The following is a 10,440-nucleotide window of genomic DNA, read 5'->3' on the forward strand; positions in this document are numbered from 1 at the left end:
TAAGCCCTTCTTTGGTCTCCTTTGGCAGCTTCCTCAAACCACCAGATGTTGGAAGGTCCTGGGAGCTCAGTTCTGGGTTCTCCCCTCCTCTTCCTGTGCACTTCCTCAGGATCTCATCCAATCCCATGGATTTAAATACAACTCCAGATTTATATATTCATTTGCCTGTTTGGCACCTCACCTGGATGTCTAATAAGCATCGCAAGCTGAACGGGTTTAAACTGACCTCTTCATTTCTTCCGAAGTATCTCCCATCTCAGTTAATGGCAACTCCATCCTCCATTGCCCAGGCCAAAAACCTTGGAGTCATCCTTGATGCCTCTCTTTCTCTCCACTCCACATCTCATCTGTCAGCTGCACCATCAAAAGATGTCTACAATCCACCCACTTCTTACCACTTCCACCATGACCACATTGGCTCTAACCATCATCTCTCACTGGGCCCTTTGCTTCAGTCGAGACCAGCCAGAAGGATTCAGTTGACATTTTAAGTCCTTTATTCTGTTCCCTAAAAAAGTTTCCCATTTCACTCAGAATAAAAGCCAAAGTCTTTACAAATGCACTGAGCTCTCACATGATCTCCCCTCCCACCCTGTTTCCTACCTAGCCCCACAGCCCTCTTCAGTCTTACTCAGTACAGCTGTCAGCCTCCTTACTGTTCCTCCAAAAATGCCTGGCATTCTCCTTCCTCAGCATTTATGCAGTTGTCCCCTCTGCCCAGGTCGCTTTTCCCTTAAGGTTCCCTCCCTCGCAGCCTGTGAATTTTCCTACAAATACTACCATCTCCGTGGGGCCTTAGCTGTTCAGCCCATTTAAAATTGCAGCCCCGACACTCCCTATCCTTTTCCCTGCTTTATTTTTCTCCCTGGCACGTAACATACCATTTTATAGATCTTTATTTGTTGTCCCTCTCAACCATAGAATGTAAAGCTCCACGTGGATGTGGATATTTGTCTCTGTCTTGTTTAGCAACCGGGTGTCCTCAGCGACCAGGTACATGGAGGCACTAATTTATTGAGTAAATCAGTGAAGAAACCCTTATGTAAATGTTAGCTATTCTTATTTAGGAGCATATATGAAAGTTGTGCCCTAACTTTCGCAAAACCCCCCCTTGGGGACCCGAAATTCAAACACATTTGGAAAGGAAAGAAAAATCAATTAAAAGTGAATTAGTAAAGTTGGGGCCCTATTATATAAACACACCCTCGTAGGTGCTGGAATGTTGGGGTGTGTCATCTATGTGGCTAATCCTGGAAATACGGCCACATAATGTTGCTCTGTTGATCCACTTTTTTTCAGTTCGTATCGGGGTTGTGATCCTAGTTCCGAGGTTTCCTTTTGCGGGGCCGAGACTGAGCCGGCTCGCCAGCCCCACTGCGCCGTGGAGTCCAGCTCTTGCTCCAGGCACTGAATGGCGGTCCCGGGGGCCGGGCGCGCGCGGGGCGGGGCTCCGGGGCCGCGGAGCTGGATCGCGTAGGCTCTACCGCGCTGGCCGCCGCTCGCCCTGCCGGCTCACCATGGAAGGCCCCGAGCCCCGGTGGCGGCTGCGTCCGCTCGTAGCGATGGCCCTAGTCCTGGTACTGGCCCTGGGGCCGCACCCAGTCCGGGCCCGGCAGGCTCCACGCCTCGCCGAGCGGGGCCCCCGGTGCGGCTCTTCACGGAGGAGGACCTGGCTCGCTACTGCGGGGAGGATGTACGCGGGGCGGCGCCGGGCCGGGCGTGGGGGCCCAGTGGCCCAGCCATGGGTGCGCGCGGGGGTGGCGCAGGCGGAGCGACCCCCTGGAGGCCTACCCCGGCAACCCGAGACCTCGCGGGAGGCGCGGCCCCCTCCAGGAACACAGGCTCTGGCTGAGAACTGCTGGGCTTCCTCCCTCCCAGGCCCAGGCGGCCTGAGGTTAAGGGCAACCCTCAGGAATCAGGCTCCCTCCTTTAACCTCACCCCTGAGGAGGACATCTGCCCTGGAGCCCCCTTGAAACATCTTTTCTCTAGTGGTCTGTGTATGAAGAACTTTTTTGTTTTCAGCCTTAGCATCAATTGGGATCATCACTTCTCCCTGTACATGGGGGGTATGGAGATGGAAGGAGGGAAGGAAGCAATTAAAATGCCTGCTGTCTGGATTAAGTGGGAATTGTGGGTTTGTAATTGAGATGTTGGGATCTAAGGGATGATCATGATTATTGAATCGTTATGCAGAAATTCCTTTTTACTTTCTGGTATATTAGAAAGACAGAGGGAAATAACTGAGATCTTTGAATTGTAATCCAGCTGCCGTGATCTCTGATAATTGTTGTACAGCCTTCGTTTTGTTCCTTGGTGATTGTAAAAACCTTGTGACTAACCTTGACTTGTACCCATTTATCCTGTTTTTCAACTTCAGATCTTGTAATCACTAAAGACAGCCCCTAATGTTTATTACTGAAGGGTCTTGGGTCAGCCCAGAACTAACCCACTTCAAGTCCAAAGTTATGTGGATAACTGAGCAAAATGGGTCTGCCTGACATGGGCAGTAGCTTAGACTTTAAGTGACCTATATCTCATTATATACTAAAAATCACACCCATCATCATATTAAGGTCGCTGTGTTTTTGTGACTGAGCGTGTGATCAATCTGTGCATACTCAATAATTAGATCCCTCTAATTACATTATCTGGAACCATTGTGCTCATCCTAAAACATGCCCATCTTTTGATGCTGTAAAACTGTTACCAGACAGAGCCTGTGGATTCTTTTGCCCATGCTCGCAATAACCAATTCCTGAGACACCGAGCTTTCAAAGAGAGAAAAAGTTTATTGCTAGGCGCATAGTAGGACAGCAGATGGCCTAGCATGCCAAAATCTGCCTTCCTGAACTGCAGTAATTCTGATAGTTTTATTAGAGAAAAAGATGGACGGTGTTTAGAATAATCGATGCGTCCATTGTTTAGTCAACCGACCAAAAAGTGTCTTGTATTACCGTCTTTAGCACCTAGTGTGTGCTTCTTGGTAGAATGCATGTAGGAATGAATCACTGTTGAGATGCTGTGTACCTCAGTAGTGCCTCTTCCATGTACTTTTCTGCGTAGGTTCAGGAATAGGGTGATTCTAGCGGGGAAGATAAATTAAACAAATTAGCCAATAAATAAAATAATTTCAGATAGAAAGTGCTATGAAGATTATAAAACAAAGTAAGGAGATTGAGAGTTAAGGAATGCAGAGAATTTTCAGTAGTATAATGTCGTAGTAGAGGAGAATGTAGCTCTAGTAGGATAGATAGATGTTGCTTCCTGTTTGAACGGAGCTCGAAGGATATTAAGGAATGATGAGAAAGAAAGAAAGGAAGAAGGAGAGAAAGAAAGGCACAGACGGGCTCAGGGGGTCTGAAGCTTGAGTTTGCTTCAGACAGACTTCAGACAACTTTATTCTCAACCAGATCCTTGTTATATACCACAGGATGTCAATAGATATGCAGGCATTTCCTGAGGGAGCAAGATTCTTATCTCACAGTGTTCTTCATACTTAACACAACTGTTTTGGGTAAACATTCTCTTCCTCCCAGACTGCTCTACATAACAATCTCCACAGTTTACCGCTGCCATCCTGAGGCCAGCAGCTTGCAACAAATTCTGTAGGTCTTGCTTTAAACTCTTGGCTTCTACAGATAGACTTTTTTTTGAGGAGTCTAGTTCTAAAGGGGAAGGAACTTTTTTAAGAAATGAAAGACCATATATATTTTTTAAAGGGTTATTTTTATTCAGCATAAAAACATGAACATTCTTACCTTATGATCATTCCATTCTTGATATATAATCAATAATCCACAATATCATCACATAGTTGTGTATTCATCATCATGATCATTTTTTAGAATATTTACATCAATTCAGAAAAATAAATAAAAAGAAAACAGAAAAAAATTCATACATACCATACCCCTTACCCCTCCCTTTCATTGATCACTAACATTTCAATCTACTAAATTTATTTTAACATTTGTTCCCTCTACTATTTATTTGTTTTTAATCCATATGTTTTGCTCATCTTTTGATAAGGTAGATGAAAGGAATATCAGACACAAGATTTTCACTGTCACACAATCACATTGCAAAAGCTATATTATTATACAATCATCTTCAAGAAACATGGCTATCGGAGCACTGCTCTACATTTTCAGGCAGTTCCCTCCAGCCTCTCCATTACACCTTAACTAAAAAAGGTGATGATATCTATATAATGTCTAAGAATAACCTCCAGGTATAACCTCTCGACTGTTTGGAATCGCTCAGCCATGGATACTTTATTTTGTCTTATTTTGCTTTTCCCCCTTTTGGTCAAGAAGATTTTCTCAATCCCTTGGTGCTGAGTTCCAGTTCATTCTAGGATTTTTGTCCCATGTTGCCAGGAAGGTCTACACCCCTGGGAGTCATGTCCCACGTAGAGAGGAGGAGGGCTGTGAGTTTGTGTTGGCTGAGAGAGAGAGAAGCCACATCTGAGCAACAAAAGAAGTTCTCTTGGGGGTGACACTTAGGCCTAATTTTAAATAGGCTTAGCCTATCTTTTGAGGGGTTAAATTTCATATGAATAACCCCCCAAATTGAGGGCTCAGCCTATTGCTTTGGTTGTCCCCACACTGAGAAGCTGTATTCTAAACAAGTAAACAGTACTGCCTCAAAAACATGGTGGAAGAAATTTATCACTTGCTTTGAGCAGACTGGATAGGGCTCCAGCCCTGTATATATAAAACAGTTTGCTCAGATACCAAACTTGGATATTTCAGTACATGCTTTATATAAGTGAAAATTTAAGGGAACTCCTGAAGTCAGCTATTTCTTCACCACCTCTGACTCAAAACTAGGATTCTAAATTATCAAAGATATGACTTTTCTTACCTTTGTTGAATAAACGACTAAAGCAAGAATATCCTAAATTGATATTCATAGAAATAGTAACCTTTTGTCTTTGAAGTTGAGTTAGAGAACTGTTAGTAAAAAGTTTGCCTGTTATTGAGCTGTAAGATCATTTTCAGAAGATGGAATGGCTTTTGGATGATCTGGCTGCAAGCAGCCTGGCATGCTGCCATCTCTGTTGTTTCAGGTCTCTCAGGCGGCTGCAGAGCTTCAGCAGTACTGCGTGCAGAATGCCTGCAAGGATGGCCTGCTGGCTGGGGGACCAGCTGGGAGCAACCCCTTCCGAGAGCCCAGATCCTGTGCTTTACTCTGAAAATTGGTAAGTGACAACCCAGGCCGTCTTGGGGCCATCACAAGACTTCCTATAGGATTTGGGCAACTGAGTTGAACATCTGCTCACTTGTTGGGCAATTGTTGGCTCACTTGTTAATTAAAATTAACAAAACAAAACAACAAAATGTACAACTCTCTCTGAAAGGCCTCTTTTCTATAATTACCTTGCCTGTAGAACATAACCTAATTAGGAGAGGCTCAATTCTCTTTGGCACTAAATCATGAGATGTTTATACCTAACTCATTGTGGTTGAGCTCTTTACCTGAGCAGGCTGGCTGTAATTTCTTGACTTTAATCTCAACTTCTGAATCCTGATACCAAATTGGAATTGATTTGCTACTTGGTGCTATCAACTAGTCTTGCAACTAAAGATTTCTCAGACAAGGCTGGAGACTTGTTTCCACTATGAGCTGTGATTTTTTTTTTTTATCAAAGCCTTTCAGAATATAACTTTGTGTTTTAATGGAAGAAGAAATGTAGCTATTTGGGGGAAAGTCAGAATAGGGTTAAAAACCTTTAAAAATTGATTATTGAAATGAAACTGCATTTTGATGGCATGTTAGAAATTTTAAGGGTTAAAATGCCTTGTATTGGAGTCACATTCACATTTTTGCTATTTTTTTTTAAAGGGGACATAGGCATAGATTATTGAACTCTTTGGGGGCCAACATATTTCAAATTGAGTATATAGTACATCATCACGTTAGGTTCCTTGTCACATAGTTGTCAAAGGAAACTGTTCATATTAAAAAAAAAAAAGAAAGAATCCTACTATTAGGTACTATTGTAACTTTTAATGGAAAATGTCCACATTTATGGTACTAAAATAATGTTTTTATGTTGGCATATCACTTTTGTTTTTATAAAGCACTTTCATGGATGTGGTTTGGATGTTTTGTGTATTAACCTATCACTTTCTACTTTGAGACTACTAAAGTACTCTATGAAATGATGCATAGTCAATTTTATGACTAAATCTTACTGAAGTTAAAATCTACCAAACTCTTTCCAGTAGAGAAGAAGTTCATGGAGGAATGCCTTCAAGCACAAAGTGAGTGGCTGTCTCCAAGTTTCAATAAAACTGTTTTCCTGTGGCCTGGACCTATAGCCACAATTCTACAAAAACTGATATGTTTCTGCTCAAATAAGGAAACTGGGTGAGAGAGTGGATCCTTTAAATAATAATGACCTGGTTCTTTTGATAAAGTGCTTTATACTTAAACAAAAATCCTACCACCAAATATACCAAAGTACATCTCTTTCCTAAGTGAATTACCAGTGTTTCTATACCTGGAATACCATCTATATTTTATTTACTGGATGTTTACATTTTAGGAAGGAAAACATTTTTGTTTTTAAAAATTGAGTTGTAATTTGTTGTTCCTAAAATGTTTATACTGTAATGAAATTTATCTCATAAATTTAGTTTCTACATGAAGATAAGCAACTATGAACTTGAGGGGAAGAATAGGCTTTACTAATCAAATGGTATCTTGACTTCTAAATGAGAAGACTTTTATTTTTAATCTCTCTCTCTCTTTCTCTCTCTCTCTCTTTTGGGGGAGGGAATCAAAATGTCTGGGAATCAAATCCGGATCTCCTGCATAGAAGGCAAGCATTCTACCACTGAGTCACCTTTGCACCCAAGACAGTTTTATTTTTAAACACTAAACATGGAGCTGTTTCAGCAAACTTTTTTTGGGAAAGATTAGTATTGTGTTATGTGTGAAGTTGCCCCATCCTGTGTATAAAGCAGATTTGATCTTTGTCTTCTTAAGCTCCTCTCTTTCATGACTGTGCTTTAACAAATACATTATTTCATGCCTTTAATAAATATTTAAAATGTAACCTACATTCAAATGGTTAAAAACAAATTATTGTGAAACTATAGACTCAAAGAATTCTTAATGTCATAGTGTTTTATTTTGATGATGTGCCTTTCAGTTTGATTGGGACAGTTTTCAAAAGGATACTTCATTTGGTTTGTAATAATCTCTGAAGCTTTGGAAATAAAATTTCTGCTTACTTCATCATTTTCTGTGGCAGGGAAATTTTGTCTTAAGGCTTCATGGATTTTTGCTTGTGAGAACTGAGTGCTGGAAATGGGGAGTGAAATTTTTGTTTTTTAGGTTCTGGTAGAATTGTGTAATGCCATTGATTGTATAATGTGGATGGATTGTATGGTGTGTGACTGTATCTCAATATGATCGCATTTAGAAAACAAAACAAAAACTAGATGCATGTATAACATACAGAAAGGCCTCGAAAATAATGGGGTCATAACTGTTGAAGTCAAACCAACCAACTTCAGGCCCCTAAACTTGCATGTCAGGAAGCAGAATGATAATTTTCCCAAGGAAAGCATACTCTTAAGTGGTCTAGGAAAATTAATATATTATAATATCTTATTTATAAAGATGTAAACTCTGGGACAGAATACGTATTATGGAAATGTAATATAGAATCACTGAGAACATCTAAGAACAATTGTGTTTTCTTTAATGTATAAACAAATCTAAATAATTTTGTTATTGGGTTATCATAAAATGCAATGGGATAGGGCATGTAGCACTATTTGTTCCCTCTTTCAAAAAACTCTCAGATGAGTTTGTCCATCAACTCTACCAGGGACTTTTTCATACACCAGATGCTGTTTTTTGAATTGTGGTAGTTGTAAGTACATGGAATCTGTTAAAAGAAGAAACAGCAGAACCATTTTATTGCTAATAGTGATAAAGTATAGCTATTGTTTTTTTTAGCTTTTCAAGTGGTCCTGTCTCTTAATCATGTTTCTATAATATGTTAAAATTTCCAATCTGGGATAAAATAATGATGATTTAAAAATTACATTTTTAACATTAATGACCTGTAACTAATAACCCAGTCTAAAATTATTAAATACATATTTTTATGGCTCATGCTGTGTATAAGTATTTAAATCTCTCTGTACTTCAATTTCAACTTCTGTGAAATGAAGAAGTTACACTATGTGATTTCTAAGGCACCTTCCAGTTCTAATATTTTTGAGTAAAGCAATCCAAAATGCATTAGAAGGCTACTCAGGCAGGGCTTCCTCATTCCTGAAGTTTCAGTAAGTCCTCCTTAACTAGAACTCAAGATAGGGGTTCACTCTGGCTGATTTACAAAATAAATATTTTTATCGAGAAATCTTCACACACATATAGTCCACACATGGTGCATAATCAATGGCCCACATGGTGATGCACATTCATCACCATGAGCATTTTCAGAACATCTGCATCACTCCAGAAAAAGAAATAAAATGAAAAAAATAAAACCCGTCTCATCCCCTTTATCCCTCTGGTCACTGACCACTACTATTTCAAGCTACCCAATTAATTTTGCCCTTTATCCCCTCATTTATGTATTTTTTTCCTTATTTTTTACTCATTTGCCTATACATTGGATAAAAGGAGCTGGAATACAGCTCACCAGTTTGAGGTACTTCCCTCCTGCCACTCCAGTGCACACTAAACCAAAAAAGGATATCTATATCACACATACATAAGAATAACCTCCAGGATAACCTCTCAACTCTGAAATCTCTCAGCCACTGAAACTTGATTGTCTCATTTCTCTCCTCTCTCTTTTGCTCAAGATTTTCTCAATCCCTTGATGTCACCCTGGCTGATTTTTAGCCTAAAACAAAGGCTTATTGCCTGGTCTCTGGTTGCCATTGGAAGAAACCTATGTGGTGAGAGTGCATGCAATTCTGTTTGTGTCTTTTCCCTGGGTAAGGCTGTTCCTTAATTCATACTCATGATGTTGTGGAATTAATCCTGAACCCTGATGTATAATAAGTGATGATGCTGAAGGGACTCACTGAATATGACTGTGGGAGAGAGACACATTAGCCTGAAATGTCCTAGATTTGGATGCTTATGGAGGTCGATTGATGAAATCAGTTGAAAAGAAGGCTAACATTAAAATAAAAACCACTTTTAGTGGTTATTTATGGTGATATAATCTAATAATTGCAAGAGTCGTATGCTGTTCTAAGCAAGTCTAAAAAGCAATATAGAAGGTTGTTATATTGTAGAGGTCACAAATAATATATACCTAGAGAATGAATGAAAATTAGTTTGAGATTATGTCCGTGGCTTTGAATAAATTTTCTGGGTCTACATCAATATGAATTCAAAATGTGTTAAATCTTAACCTATTTGGAACTAATGGTATGCTATGGAAACCAGAGTAAAGTCAAAAGTTACCACAGTGAAAATGAAGATACTGACATCGAAGAGTCATGTTTGCTTGAACAAAATTGTTTCTTGGAATGTTAAGAGTAGACAGATGCAATATTTCTAAACTATTTTATATAATGTGATTTAAAATAGGTATTTATAACTAAATGAATTAAAATGTAACTAGATATTTGACTATTCTATTTACGCAAGTTTAAGTATTCAAATTTGTTCAAAACTATCTCTGGGATCTTCTTTTCGAAAAAATGGGGGGATTATTTTATATTTTGGAGGGCCCTATGTTCAAGAATACATAGTAAACATTCTTAAGTTGCTTCAGAGTGTAAAAGAAATGGAATTTTCATCCAATTCGTTTTATGATGCTGGTATAACCTTTATGCCAAAATTTGACACAAATAAAGAACACAACTGACCAATTTCATTATGAATGTAGGTATGAAAATCATAAATAAATGTTAACAACCATATTCAATATCATATTAAAATAATCATCTCTTCAAGCTCAATTAGATTTATTATAGAAATGCAAAGATTATTTAAAATTAGTCAACCTTTAAATATAATACTTGATATCAATAGGACGATGGAGAAAACATATCTGATTTTCCCTAGTAGATGCTAAAAAAAGTTTGGATAAAATTCAACATCTATTCCTCACCAAAATTTTTACAAAACCAAGTGACAGAATGCTTCCTATTAAAATCAGGAACAAAAACGTTGTAACTATTAAATGGGAACAAATCCGAGTTTTGTGAGGCCTAGAGCTTCTACAGGTTGGGAGGGCCTAGGCCACAGAGGAGTCTTGAAGTTTAAACTTTGCTTTTTTGTTTTTTATTTTTCCAATCATGGTTAAACCACCCATGTATGGACATTAGAATTTATTTTATTTTTTTTATTTTTGCATATCCATTTCTTAAACAAGAACTCCTTCATGACAATTTGATGCAGTGTTTATTAGCAATTAGTGTTGAGAAAACTATTTCCCTCTACATACA

Source organism: Tamandua tetradactyla, chromosome 1 (genome assembly GCF_023851605.1).
Source record: "Tamandua tetradactyla isolate mTamTet1 chromosome 1, mTamTet1.pri, whole genome shotgun sequence".
Lineage (NCBI taxonomy): Eukaryota > Metazoa > Chordata > Mammalia > Pilosa > Myrmecophagidae > Tamandua > Tamandua tetradactyla.